Source organism: Heloderma suspectum, chromosome 2, assembly GCF_057233095.1.
Source record: "Heloderma suspectum isolate Gila_16-S chromosome 2, 16-S_ref, whole genome shotgun sequence".
Lineage (NCBI taxonomy): Eukaryota > Metazoa > Chordata > Lepidosauria > Squamata > Helodermatidae > Heloderma > Heloderma suspectum.
In genome coordinates, this window is record NC_139459.1 from 304,053,382 (window position 1) to 304,068,289 (window position 14,908).

Genomic DNA, 14,908 nt, shown 5'->3' on the forward strand with positions numbered 1-14,908 from the left:
CTACCCCCTTCCACCTTGGTGTAGTTTTTCCTCCAATTTACAGAGACAGCAGTACGGTGTGGGAGAGGCAGGCAGGAATGCTACAAACCTTCATTATCTATGGCACCTGTCCTGCAGGTTGGTCACCCATGTTTTCAATGAAAATGCTTCTCTGAGGACAGTGGGATTCATGCATTGGTTTGACTATCATCACAGTAGGAGAGGGGCCATAGTTCAGTGCTAAAGCACATCTTTAGCATTGCAAAAGGTCCAAGGTTCTGTCCCTGGTACCTCCAGTTAGATAGATCTCCAGTAATAGGGGATGGGAAAGACAGCTGTTGGAGACCCTGGAGATCTACCGCCATTCAGAGTAGACCAACCTTCCCCAACTTGGCGCCCTCCAGATGTTTTGCATTACAACTCCCAGCATTCCTGAGCACTGGCTATGCTGGCTGAGGCTGATGGGAGTTGAAGGCCAAAACTTTTGAAGGTCTCTAGGTTGAGGAAGGCTGACAATACTGGGCTAGATGGACAAATACTCTGACCTGCAGAAGGCAGCTTCCTATGTTCCCACTAGAGAGTAACACCACCTAGTGCCTCTTTCTTTTCCAAAAGTAAGCAATTGTTTCTATTTATTTTCTATGGCTGGGAATGGCAAAACATGCCATGAGCAAGTTCACTCAGCACACTTAGCTACAGCTAATCTGTGTAATTAATTTTAAAAATGAACAATTAAAGCTACTGCCCAACGCTGTTGCTTTGGTTTAAATTCCATTTATGTTTAATGGGGATTGTGCAATGAAATCTCAAGCAATCTACCAGTCATCGCTCTAATTATCACAGTTGTCCATATGTTCACAGGCAAGGGAATTTGTTGCCATTTCTTGGCCTCACGCTGTGCCTGTTTTTAACGTGCTTGTCTCCAGATCTGTGTTCATAGAATGAAAATGGCTGGCAGTATTTATATCTCAGTTATTTGTTGGTTACAGAGAAAATGTGTCTAAGGTTGCCCTCATCAGAATCCTTGGGTTTTTTATTTTTTTCAAAAATATCTTCATTTCCACTTCTGTTCTCTGGCTTCCTTTGCAGATCTAAAGCTGTAATCCCACACACACACACCTAATTTGGAAGTAAATCCCACTGAACTCAGTTGCCTTATTTTTGAGGAAACATGCATGGGATTGGGTTGCAAATAGGTTTTTAAAATAAAGATTAATGGATGTTTTAGCTGCAGAAGCTTCATCTTGGAGTTGGTATTGACAACCATCAACTCCATTGCATGTTGTTGATAGGTATTTTCTTCCTTTCTCCCAGTCTTCTGTGCATGATAACAAGTCAATATTAAGGGCAGATTTCATTTCCATGCTTTACGGCGCTAGATAGTTTCCTGACCCTTAAACACCAGCATTTTGCTGGTAATAAAATAGAAGAATGCTTTCAACTGTTATAGAATGAGCCTAGATTAGAGCTGGAGATGTAGGGGGCTGGCAGAGGAGAGAAATGTACTTGAAACAGTGTAATAAAGCTTAATTGTATTAGTTTTGAAAAAGATTTTCGATCTTCTTCATGGATAATTTTATTCCTATAATGGTTGGAAAGATGGAAAACACAGAACTGAACAATCTTTTATATTAGCTGCTGCTTTTATATAATTTTGCTTTCATTTGTTGAATACACACAGACCTTGACACACATTTTTTTTTGCTTCTGTAGTTACTGCTTTAGAACTTTTAAATCCATTTTTTAAAAATGAGGTTCAGTGGGAGATCAGTTGAGGGGGAAACTACTGAACAGCTGTTGTTTGGCTAGATTGTCACGGATGGATGTTCTGGAATTACAAAACTAGAGTCTTCAGGGCGTTTGGGGGAAGTTGGGTGGGGGTGCAAGGCAAGGTGGTGATTCAGCATAGAAATAAGATGCCCAGATCATCCTTGAAACGAACAGTTCTCCCCCCTGCCCCCACTACCCCATCTGTGCTTTTCTAAGGTATGGATTTGGCTCGGTCCCTGACCACATGGATTATCAAGGCTGCCCTCCATCTAGTTCTAAAGTGCCAGTCTTATTGATTTCAGTGGACGCAATTTCCACATAAGTTACGGCTTTTGACATTGTTGAGATCTTACTTTTTTACTTATTTATTTGTTACATATATAAAACACCTCTAAAAATAAATTCTCTAGGCATCATACAGTTCTAATAATAAAAATAACAACAACACACCAAAAACACAATAGATCAATAAAATCCAACACAGCATTAAAAAAATCTAGTTCTTAACTCTTTCAATGCAGATATGAAGCCTGTTGCTTGTTTTCCAATAAGAGCTTCTGCTTGTCTGAGAGGCCATTGGGACTCTTGTCTAAAGGAGATGGCTTCATAGGTCCACTTTTTAAAATGCCCTTCAGAGATCAGCCCAGTGAGTGCATCTAGTACCACAATTCTCAAACTGTGAGGCAGCCCTCCCCAAGGGGTGGCAAGCAGATGAAGTACAATTTCCTCCTACTTCTTGTTCCAGTCATCTCTACGGTCATCTCTACACCAGCCTAAAATCCTGCAGTTAAAATGGGGCTTTCTGCTTCCATTTAAAATGCAGGATCACAATAACTCCCTTTTTCACGTGCTTCCTTTCCCAGCTCCCCTTTCCCCCTCCTTCTCTCCATATCCGAGTCTTCCATATCTTTCATTGATCTTGCTCCTCTTCTTGCCACTTTTCCTCTTTTCACAGAGGGAACTCAAGTGGAACACAGCGGGGTAATTTGATAGCTCATTATTTGCGATCTATTTAAAAATGGAACAAAGGGCATTTAGTGCAGGGACACCCTGGGCGTTCGTGGCGTCATGTAAGGAGCCCGCAAACTTCTGAGAGAGAGCGATCTCAATCGCAGGATAAAAGCTCCATGTGAAGAAGCCCCAGTTTTGTGACTCCTGATTGGCATAGGATGCTGTCTGCTCTCCTGCCCAGTCATTGCAAAGCATGATTATGTGGTCCTTGAGTATTTAGCTGATTCACGGTGCTTGATAGCCAGTGGGGCATTTGCTTCCTGGAATTTCTTCAGGGGAGTTGAATCATAGTATGAGCTTACAATGCCTTGCTTCCTTGATCCATGCCTTTGTGTCCAGGATAAGAATGTTTGTTGCCAGGTGAGATACCTGTTTTATGAAGGCCCCAACGGTCTTCATAGGAAGAGTTTTAAGATATAAAGCTAGCTACCTACCCACCCCCACCCCTCCAAAGCAGGATCAGCCAGTTACTGCTAGCCACAGTCTGCCACAAACAAAAAAGCAGATGTGATTCAGAGAAATATCTATTGAGAAATGCTTTTAAGGAGGTTGCTATTGCCTTGTCAGCACAGGAATTTATTTGGAAGCATCTCCTGTTATGAGTAACTTATACACTAGCACACCCATGGAGAAAATCTCTTTTGACTACTTACAGAAAATAAGTGTGTATTTCTAAAGTTGGTGGACTAAAAAATTGCTTGTTTGTTTCTTTGTATTGGTTGCTTCTTAATATTAGTAAATATCCTGGTATTTGGTAACACTTTCCAGTTAACCTGTGTTTGGTGTTCTTCTTAAGTCTCACTTTATAGATGCTGTTTTTGACAATAGTGAACACTGGTGGTGCACCATCAGTATTAACTTCTGTTGGAAGTATATTTCCAATTAAACACTACAGGAAGTTATTGGATATTGTTATAGCTACTGCTGGGTATAGAAGGGTGTTCCCATATTCTAAAAATGCTGATGCTCGTGATAAAGAAATAGCAACATAGCCAATTACCACTGATATGATATTCCACCTCTGGAATTAACTCTTATAGAGAAGAGAGCCTATAACCACTGCCTCTCATTATCACTGGTATACTTAAATACCTTGGGAGAATTATTTATGAATGGTGGGCATATAAATACCTTAAATCAAGGGTGGGCAGAACATAGATCTCCATATGTTTTGGGCATCAAAGCCCAGCATTCCTGACCATTGGCCATACTGGTAGGGGCTTCTGGGAGTTAAAGACCAAAATGTCTGGAGATCTACCTTTTCCCCTCCTTGCCTTAAATAATATAAAAGCAAATATACCTCTAGAGCAATCTAAGTATTTATATCAGATGGGATTTAGTACTCCCTGATTTGTCCTTCTGGAAGTGTTTCTTTGGCTGGGAGTGGTAGAATTATCAGAGCTATTTTCTTACCCTTGTTTAGGAGCTGTCAAGACTGGACTACATGGCCAATGCTGGACTAGATGGACCTTGGTCTAATCAAGCATGACTTTTGTTCCTAAGACCAAAAGTGGCTAATGTGAACGTAGTGAAGAGTGGGATGTTAGTTAAACCTAAATTGAATTAACAAATGCCAAGGTGACATTGTTAACAGGTTGATTACCAGGAAAACCTGATCATCATATAATGAAGTATATTTCCTAAAAGCAGGTAAGTTTTTTATATTGAAGTAAAAAAGGATATACCTTAAAAAAAAAACTAATCTGCAAAGAGGGGAGAGCACACAGTTTATAGGTTAAAAGCAGTATCTCTTGAGGCGTTAAAGCGATAGCATTGTAAACAGACTTGAATGCATTAATACCTCTGCAGGAATGCTCGTTTGAACAAATCCAGGATATGATATTTAGAGGGGCTCTGATTTTTCTTTGATTCCCTACTTAAATGGGACAAGTTTGTGCATATCTGATGTAATTGTTATAACCCCTGGGAAATTAGCTATTTTCATTTTATAGGAAAACAGTTTATTCTTATACCCTGTGTTACGGTACAGGGGTCTTCTGAATGATTTTATGGCAGCAAACCTTTCTGAATTCTGCTGCTAACTAGTGGTGGTGCTGATATTCTAAAAAGAGAGGGGCCAAGGTTTAGGTATCCCACGACGTTGTGCCATCTGCACTGCTCTTTACAAAATATATGAATAAAAGAAGCATTAACTGTATCATGCCTCCAACAATTTGCTGAGTTAGACAAACTTTTCTTAAAGAGACTTGTGGATTACAATAGACGTGAAACAAGAGTTTTTGCTGAATAAGACGTAACTGAAGGTCCATAGACAAAAATGGCGGTCCCTTGATTAGGCAAAATAGGACATTCCAATTCCCTGTTCCATTCTTGCTGAAGAACCTGTGTGAATAAACTTTTTAATTCTAAGTGCGTGTGTGTGTGTGGGGGGGGAGTTGTAATTGCCTAGTGATGAGGGAAAGGTACTCTGAACATGGTCAGAGGCTGTTTTCTTTATTGTTGTTGTTCAGTCATTAAGTCGTGTCTGACTCTTTGTGACCCCATGGACCATAGCACGCCAGGCCTTCCTGTCCTCCGCTCTCTCCCGGAGTGTGCTCAAGTTCATATTCATTGCATCGGTGATGCTATCTAGCTATCTCATCCTCTGCCATCCCCTTCTCCTTTTGCCTTCAATCTTTCCCAGCATCAGGGTCTTTTCCAGGGAGTTTTCTCTTCGCATTAGGTGGCCAAAATATTGGAGCTTCAGCTTCAGTATCTGTCGTTCCAATGAGCACTCAGGGTTGATTTCCTTTAGGATGGACTGATTGGACCTCCTTGCAGTCCAGGGGACTCCTAAGAGTCTTCTCCAGCACCACAGTTCGAAAGCATCAATTCTTCGGCACTCAGCCTTCCTTATAGTCCAGCTCTCACAGCCATACGTTGCTACTGGGAAAACCATAGCTTTGATTATATGAACCTTTGTCGGCAAGGTGATGTCTCTGCTTCTTACTATGCTGTCTAGGTGTACCATAGCTTTCCTCCCAAGGAGCAAGCGTCTTTTAATTTCATGGCTACAGTCACCGTCTGCGGTGATTTTGGAGCCCAAGAAAATAAAATCTGTCACAGCTTCCATTTCTTCCCCTTCTATATGCCAGGAAGTGATAGGGCCAGATGCCATGATCTTAGTTTTATTAATGTTGAGTTTCAAACCAGCTTTTGCACTCACCCTCAACAAGAAGCTCTTTAGATCCTCTTTGCTTTCTGCCATTAGGGTGGTATCGTCTGCGTATCTGAGGCTGTTGATAATTCTCCCAGCAATCTTAATTCCGACCTGTGATTCATCTAACCTGGCGTTTCTCATGACGTCTTGGGTGGCCCTGCACGGCATAGCTTGTGGCATCACTGAGTTACGCAAGCCCCTTCGCCACAACAAGGCAGTGATCCATGAAGGGGTTTTCTTTATTACTACTTTACGTACTTCAAGGTGTTGAAAACAGGTTCTGTGTCTGAATCTGGATACAAATGAAAGCCTGCTCCTATTAGCTCCCTCAAAGTATTTTAAAAATGTTTTAACCTTTTCTTAAACTACGATACCAATACTGTAAGTTAACTATTTGTAAAGGAAAATGTATACTTATTTATGTTCTAAAAAAGAGCTGTGTGTTTTTAAAAACAAGAGACTTAACAAAGACTTTGGGGTGGCCGTCAGTCTTACCTAGTCCAGACAGGCATTGATAATTTCCTTTAACTGACCCCCTGAGTTTGACAAACGGATTGCCAAGGCTCCTCGTATGACCTGGACCCCCTGAGCAACTCCTTAAGGATCTCTTGCCTCCTTTAGAGTTTAGGCTGTAGTTGTGGGGTGACTGGCACTCTAGACACAGGGTTTAACCACAACAGTTTACTAAAAGATTTAAAGCAAACATATTACAACGAAAGGTATTTGCACAATAGAGCTGAGTGATACTGAAGGCCTTAAAAGAAAATAAGATGTGCAAAATCCAAGTTCCTTTACCCTAGCTGTCCTTAAGTCTTTTCTAGGCTGCTTTTTTCTGCTTACTCTTCAGATTCAGACTCTGGCTGACTCTGCTGTGCTTATATACTCTCCTCCCTCAAAACCGAAAGTACTGCTTCAAACCTGAAGAAATGAAACTTAAGTGGAGAAATGGAACTGACACTTAACTAGAGAAATGAAACTACTTTTCACATGGTTACCCCCTTCCAATAGTAAACTCCAGGCTTCTAAGCCTGACCTTTCCCCCCTTTGTCTCTATAGGCCTCAAACCTTCACACGGATCTATTCCGATAACCCCCCTTGCCACTTATCTTACTGACTCATACCTGCAGTTATTGTTTTCCAGAAAAGCATATAATATTTGGGCACATGACTCTTAATTTCTGCAAAACGATTGTTGTTAATTTTTCTTATTTGTATTTTAAAATAGCCATTGCCTTTCTCATGTAAGGCATTGGACTGTCTATGTTGCCTGTACCTATAGCTTTACTGAGTGATATGACTAATTGTTAGGGACTGTATTCTTCATACAGGCCCACTAGTGACTAGGATTGCTAACTTATTTTCTGTCATGGTCCTTATGTCTTTAACAGCTGCATAATGGGCAGGAATTCAATAGCTGGAGATTTGCACATCTTGGAGATGCACTGATGAGGGGGGATTAACTTTATCTGGTGCATTCCTGCCTGTTATGCACAGAGACAGTACTAGAAAGAAGGTTGGTAACTCTGTTAGCGATTGGGGACAAAGGAGTGCATTACTGTGGCTACTCCGTTCTTACAGCTGCCTAAGCAAATGCCTTTTGGCCTTGAAGGGGCCATGCTTCAGTTAGAACCTGACACCTTTTGTTGGTTGGGGTCCACTAAAGAAGGAAAAGATAGAGACCAGTACAGAGGTCTTGCTGAGCAAATTTATCTGAGTTTTGGTTGTTTGCTTGTGCTACACATCAGACTTTGCTGGGAATGGGTACAAGATGAGCAAATCTATCGTAGGCCTAAAGGTGTGATTCAATTTTGTTGTATGGATTTTTATTGTTGTTTGTTTTTAATGTATTTTGTAAACTGCTTTGGGAGGTGGTTGTACTTTTAAAACCAGCTTAGAGATTTTATTACATTAAGTAGTATGTTAGTACTATACACACACACACACACACATCCCTGTATGAAATAAAATAAATAATAAAATAAATAATAAAATAAATAATCCATAGTGGATGTCAGATGTTTGAGGTCTAAGGAAGCTTGCAAGGAATCCCAAATGGTAGCCCTTATTGTCCTTGGCATCTGACCCCAATAAATACTGTGCTCAGTTCGAGTGCTGTCAGAAATCAGAACCCAGATTCATCTCTTAAATCTGGGTAATGATTGGGGTAAGGGGAAGAGACCGCTTCCCCTCTCTCTCCTAGTATGAAAGATGGATCTTGAGCCTGAAGGTAGGCAGATGCTGATACTATTTGTAAGAAAATACAGAGACCATCTGCTATGTCAGCCTTGTAAGGCACAAAGATTTATCTTCAGAATATTTTACAAATCTGAGCAGGCTGCACAGATGAAACAGCAGATTATTTGTGTTGCTGGAAGAGGATCCCAAAGTTTACATTCACAGGCTACTAAGAATCAGAGTGCTGCTCATACCTCCAACACCAATTGATTAGATTTAGAAAGATTTTCCAGACTTTGTATTGTATGGACTGTGAATATGCCGGAAGTGGCTAAGGAGGGCATGGTGCCTTGTGTTGGTCAGTAACAGTGCAATCCAATGCATTTTAGCCTTAGTCAGTAGTATGCTGGATATTTTGTTTGGTAATATAGATAACACAGGCCTCTTATGTAGAGTCTGCCTGTGGCAGGTTGTCCTGGTGGCCTACTTGTAAAAATTTTAAAAACTCATACTTGTCGTATTAAGGATCAAAGAGGACATTTCTTTGGAAACCGACATCTAAATTAGTGCCAGAGAGGTGGTTAAAAGTAAGCGAAACATTTAATTACATGAAATGCTTTGCTAGCAAAGAAGATGATGTTGGCATTAGGGATGCTGGAGAAATTCGAGACGGACTAAAATGAGCTCAGATTTCTAAGAATCTGAACTGCGGAATCTGCTGCGGAGAAGGCTGCGTGGAGTCTGTGGACTTTTGGATGATTTTTTTACTTTCCCAAAATTTACGCATATAAAATTGTAGGAAAATAAGCAAGTTTCTGCTGAGGAAACATTGAATGGAATGGGGGACAATACGCTAAATGTTATGCACTCAGGAAAATTATGTAAATACTTATGTAAATACTTATGTAATTATTTGCATATTTTTCTGCATGACAAAAAAAAATTGATCCATCTGTGGGGGACGACGGAACAAAAGGCACCTGATAATCCGCGAAACACAGATGGAGAGGATTTTACACAGTCTGTACTTCCCTAGTTAGCATACTGCTTTTTTAAACACCATTTCATCTTGGAAAGGAGGGAACTATTGGTAATTTTGAGAAAAAGAGGCAGTAGAAAAGCTTACCTTTTTGGTTTGGTTTATCTCTGTGTGTTCTGTATCATTAGTCAATACCTTATCTGCAGTGGGCATGTTTTGCAATGAAAAAGTAGAACTCTCCTGTGCTATAGAGTTGCCACAGCTGTCCCAGCTTCATCTGATGAATGTTAAGCATCCACTATTAGCTGTTTGATTGGCATTTTCAACCTTCTCTGCTTTCTTGGATGATACTACTTGAATCCCTTCTAATTTGATTTCAGGCTCAGTTCCAGGACTAAAGTTGCCTTGCTGGATGATCTGTGCTGGGAACTGGACGGTAGGAGCATGTCTCTGTCCTGCTGGACCTCTCAGTGGTTTTTAATACTATCAAAATGTCCTGGGAAAAATGGATTTTATAATATAGTAAAATGCCCAACTTCAGGAACTGAACTTCCCTCACTGGAAGTCTTTAAGCAGAGGCTGGACAGCTATTGCTCTAGCTCTGGATTTCCAATGTTGAATAGTGAGTTAGATTAGATGTTCTGCAAGACCCTCTCCAATTCTCTAATTTTATGAATGTGTTCAAGAGCAATGCAAAATTGGAAATAAATCCGATTGTCATTTTCAGATCCTATTAAAATGGCTGTCAGAATTCATCTTTGGGAGTGGGTGGAGCAAGCAGGTGTAGAATAATGGGGAAGGCATCAAGGAACCTGAGCGGAATGGATGAACATCCTGATCTACTGACTTGGCATGCCATTCTTTCCGATCCAAATGACAGCATATAAAGAAAGCAGGGGGTGAATGGACAGTCAGGTACACATTGCCTCCATGCTGTCCTCAGCTGTAGTGTTACCCCCAACCCATATAGGAAGAGGATTGGGGCTGAAAGACCAAGGGAAAGTGTGAGTGCATGGAGCTTATTATTGCTTATATGGTGCACAAGTTAAGATGGGAGCCTTAACTTAAGATTTTCCATGCTTTTTGGAACATGAATGAATGTGTAAAAAAAAACCCAGATTTTTTTTTTTAAATCTAGAGTTATTTAATTACAAATAGCTATCTTTTTAGGATTGTTGAACCTTGAACAATGTTTCTCAGCCTGATTTTGGTTGGATACAAACCATCCAGAAAAAAGACTTGCCTTTGTTTTTTAAAGTATTGTAATTTGCCAATAGTCTTTTGCTTGTACCCCTCACTGAAATGTTGCTCTATAAAAATAAAACACACTGGTTGTATAGGACCAATCATCTCAATTTTACAAGGAATAGAATTTTCATAATTTTAGCAGAACATTGACTGTAGAGTTGCTCCTGTAACTCTATAAATAACATATTTGAGTTATTTTTGTTCCTTAAACACCCACCTTTTTCTGTCCGACATGCCTGACCATAAAAATCAACAACAATGAAGAAAGAACAGAACTGTTCATTGGAGCCAAGAGAAATCCTGTAGGCATACTGATCATGCCAGTAAAGTGATGTGATACAACACTCCAGTCCCTAGCTATTGTGGCTCATAGCGACTGATAGATCTAGACTCCATATTTTCTATTTTTTCTTCCCCATCTTCAAACCCTTCTACAGAAATTGCTCTTGCTCACAAACCCCAGTATTGCGTTCTCAGCTTCTCCCCGTCCCACCCCCAATATTTTTCTATTGCTGTGCATGACAATCCCGTATGCATTTGTTTTACATGTTGTGTTGGTATCCAGGAACAGTGGTGTTAAGCCCTTTTAGTTTTTTCTCCCCTCCACAAAGTTCCTGTGTCTGCTGGGAAAGACTGCTGTGTTCTACCGTTGGTTTGGCTTTCACTGTGGCTTTCAGAGCTCTCTGCTTGATTTCCCCATTAATGGCTGTTTCACTAAAAGCTTGTAAAGTTTAGTTGTTAATATACTTCAGTGCACCTGCTTTCAAAGATGAGTGAAATTGATTGGTAATTTGATGAACTCAAAGAACATTTATATTAGGGTAAATAAAATGCGCTAGATGTCATTGCTGCCTGGATGTTGTTGCATGTGTGTATGTGCGCGCGCTCAGTATTAAGTACTGTGTTGACTGACGTACAGTGCATTACATCAAATTACAAACAGCTTCTATGCAAACAGCAACTAAAGTGTTTGCTTCTCTTTTGGTCCACGTGATTATTGTGATAATGCATTTGGAATCGTATGCTGAAGGGAAAATTGCCTGAGCCTCATGATGTATTTGTTCTCCTGGCTAAAGCAGGAATGCTACTTGGGGAGGGTGTTGTTTCTCATGAATCAAGTAATTGCAGATTTGCTTATGTAATAATCTTAGAATTGTTGCAGCATAGCCAGTCCATCACATATTGTGAGGTGCAGTAGCTCAGTGCTTGGGCATTTGTCTGCACTCCTGTAGTGATGAACAAGCTTCCCTTGGCTCACTGTTTACAAGTTTTCTCAGTGAGTGTTTGGAAGAAGCTTGTCTGTTTTTCCCATCAGTTCTTTCCTAGTTCATTATGTTGGTGCATATGTACTGATGATGCTGGAGCATGTGCATTACCTTATTGCCTCTGCAAATTGCCCTATGCCTACCCTACAGCACTAGCCATAGTGGAGAGCTGCTCAGAAGTTCAAGTCCAAATTAACCCATCCAGGATCCAGATAAGGTTTGGGATCTTGATGGGGTGCTGCCCACCCCTGTCCTAGAGCTTACAGATTTATGTCGGTACTCACACTAGATGATCAGAGAGAGAGAGAGTTACTCTATCAGCATAAAGAAACTGAAGGTTGGATATGGTATTGGCTACATCTGGTGGGTCCTCATGACAGAATATGGATTCTGCCCAACGATCTCCCTTCCTGAGCAAGTCTCAGGGGTGGTGCTGGGGTCCCCCCAGCTTGTTGTACTTGTGGACTTCATACATGTAGACACTGCCCTGTCAGGAGCAGCTCAGGACTTCATGACCTCCATGGCACCCATGGGTCTGTCCCAATTGTAATCTGGTCCCATTCATTCAGCAGGGTACATCTTGATTCTGGTTTTCTGTGTTGGGTGGGATGGTGATGAGCTGCGGGTGGAGGAAGTCTCTATAGTTCTGTTGTCATGGACAGATAAACTACCTGTTGGGGTTCAGACTTACTGGGACTTGGAGCTTCCAAGGGATAGAGAACCAATTAAGATGGTCCACCCCAGGAAGTTGATGGATCCAAATGGTTTTCTGCCTGCATTTGGGGATTTTTCTGTCACCTCAGCAGGCGATTCTGTTGAAGCTTTGACCTCTGGAATGGGGTAATGGCTCAGCCAGTTGATACGATTGCTCCTGAGTGTCCTGTTCCACTGAATGGACCCAAATGAGCCCACTGGTTTTCTGAGGAGCTGATGGCCATGAGATGAGGGAATAGTGACTAGAGTGATGTTGGGGAAAAACTCAGAGCGCATCCCACCGAACATGGGCTAGGATACACCTAAAAGCCTACCCCCTGGCAGTGGTGGTGGTGAAGAAAGCATTCTTCCTCACTGCATCTGCAGAGTTGCCCAATGAAGCTCCCTTGGGTGGTCAAAGGCCTATTATAGTCTGACCAACCAGAAGAAAATGTAGACCATTCAATAGCCCATTGAATGGTCTACAAATTATGACCAATTTGCACAACACTTTGCACATAAAATAGCTTGGATCCATGTCAGCTTGGATGTCATGATTGATAGAGGTCCAGTCGATATAACTTTGGCCTCTGCTTGTCAAGTTATAATGGATACTTTTCAATTTGTTCAGCCTGAGGATGTGGACAGGATCCTTGGAGAAGTGAAGCCAACCACATGTGTGCTGGACCCTTGTCCTCCTTGGCCTATCAGAGCGGTCGGGGGGAACTGGCCGAGTGGGCAAGTAGTGAATGCCTGTTTATAGCAAAGTATGATTCCATCTCCCCTTCATGGATCACTGCCTTGTTGTGGCGAAGGGGCTTGCGTAACTCAGTGAAGCCATAAGCTATGCCGTGCAGGGCCACCCAAGACGGACAGGTCATGGCAGACAGTTCTGACAAAATGTGGTCCACTGGAGAAGGAAATGGCAACCCACTCCAGTATTCTTGCCAAGAAAACCCCATGGAACGTATCACAAGGCTAAAAGAGATGACGCCGGAAGATGAGCCCCTCAGGTCGGAAGGTGTCCAATATACTACTGGGGAAGAGCAGAGGGAATTTCCAAGTAGCGCCAGAAAGAGTGAAGCGGCTGGGCCAAAGCCGAAAGGACACTCAGCTGTGGATGTGTCTGGTGATGAAAAGAAAATCCGATGCTGTAAAGAACAATATTGTTTAGGAACCTGGAATGTCAGATCAATGAATCAAGGTAAGCTGGAGGTGGTCAAACATGAGATGGCAAGATTGAACATCGACATCTTGGGAATCAGCGAACTAAAATGGACAAGCATGGGCGAATTTAATTCAGGTGACCATCATATCTACTACTGTGGGCAAGAATCCCTTAGAAGAAATGGAGTAGCACTCATAGTCCACAAAAGGGTGGGAAAAGCAGTACTGGGGTACAATCTTAAAAACGATAGAATGATCTCAATTCGAATCTAAGGCAAACCATTCAACATCACAGTAATTCAAGTCTATGCCCCAATCACTGATGCCGAAGAAGCTGAGGTTGATCGGTTCTATGAAGACCTACAACACCTTCTAGAACTAACACCAAAAAAAGATGTCCTCTTCATCATAGGGGATTGGAATGCTAAAGTAGGAAGTCAAGAAATCACCGGGATAACAGGCAGGCATGGCCTTGTTGTACAAAATGAAGCAGGAAAAAAGCTAATAGAGTTTTGCCAAGAGAACACGCTGATCATAGCAAACACTCTTTTCCAACAGCACAAGAGGCGACTCTACACATGGACATCACCAAATGGTCAATACTGAAATCAGATTGATTATGTCCTTTGCAGCCAAAGATGGAGAAGCTCTATACAGTCAGTACAAACAAGACCTGGAGCTGACTGTGGCTCAGATCATGAGCTTCTTGTTGCAAAATTTTGGCTTAAATTGAAGAACGTAGGGAAAACCACTAAACCATTCAGGTATGACCTAAATCATATCCCTGATGAATATACAGTGGAGGTGAGGAATAGATTTCAGGCATTAGACCTGATAGACAGAGTGCCTGAGGAACTATGGACGGAGGTGCGTAACATTGTTCAGGAGGCAGCAACTCAATCCATCCCAAAGAAAAAGAAATGCAAGAAAGCCAAGTGGCTGTCTGATGAGGCTTTACAAGTAGCTGAGGAAAGAAGGGAAGCGAAAAGCAAGGGAGAAAGGGGAAGATATCTCCAACTGAATGCAGAGTTCCAGAGAGTAGCAAGGAGAGACAAGAAGGCCTTCTTAAATGAACACTGCAAAGAAATCGAGGAAAACAAGAGAATGGGAAAGACTAGAGATCTCTTCAAGAAAATTGGAGCTCTCAAGGGAACGTTTTGTGCAAAGACGGGCATGATAAAGCACAAAGAAGGCAGAGACCTAACAGAAGCAGAGGAGATTAAGAAGAGGTGGCAAGAATACACAGAAGAACTATACAGGAAAGATCTGAATGTCCCTGATAGCCATGATAGTGCAGTCACTGAACTTGAGCCGGACATCCTCGAGAGTGAAGTCAAGTGGGCCTTAGGAAGCATTAGTAACAACAAAGCTAGCGGAGATGACAGTCTTCCAGCTGAGCTATTTAAAATCCTAAAAGATGATGCTGTTAAAGTGCTGCATTCAATATGCCAACAAATTTGG

The 14,908-nt window shown here is 41.6% G+C and overlaps 1 protein-coding gene across 6 annotated transcripts in view; it reads left to right on the forward strand.

The window, feature by feature from the left end:
- The window catches only part of CHCHD6 (coiled-coil-helix-coiled-coil-helix domain containing 6), a 294,049-nt gene that overhangs the window by 132,953 nt on the left and 146,188 nt on the right, over positions 1-14,908 (forward strand). The window lies entirely within an intron of this gene.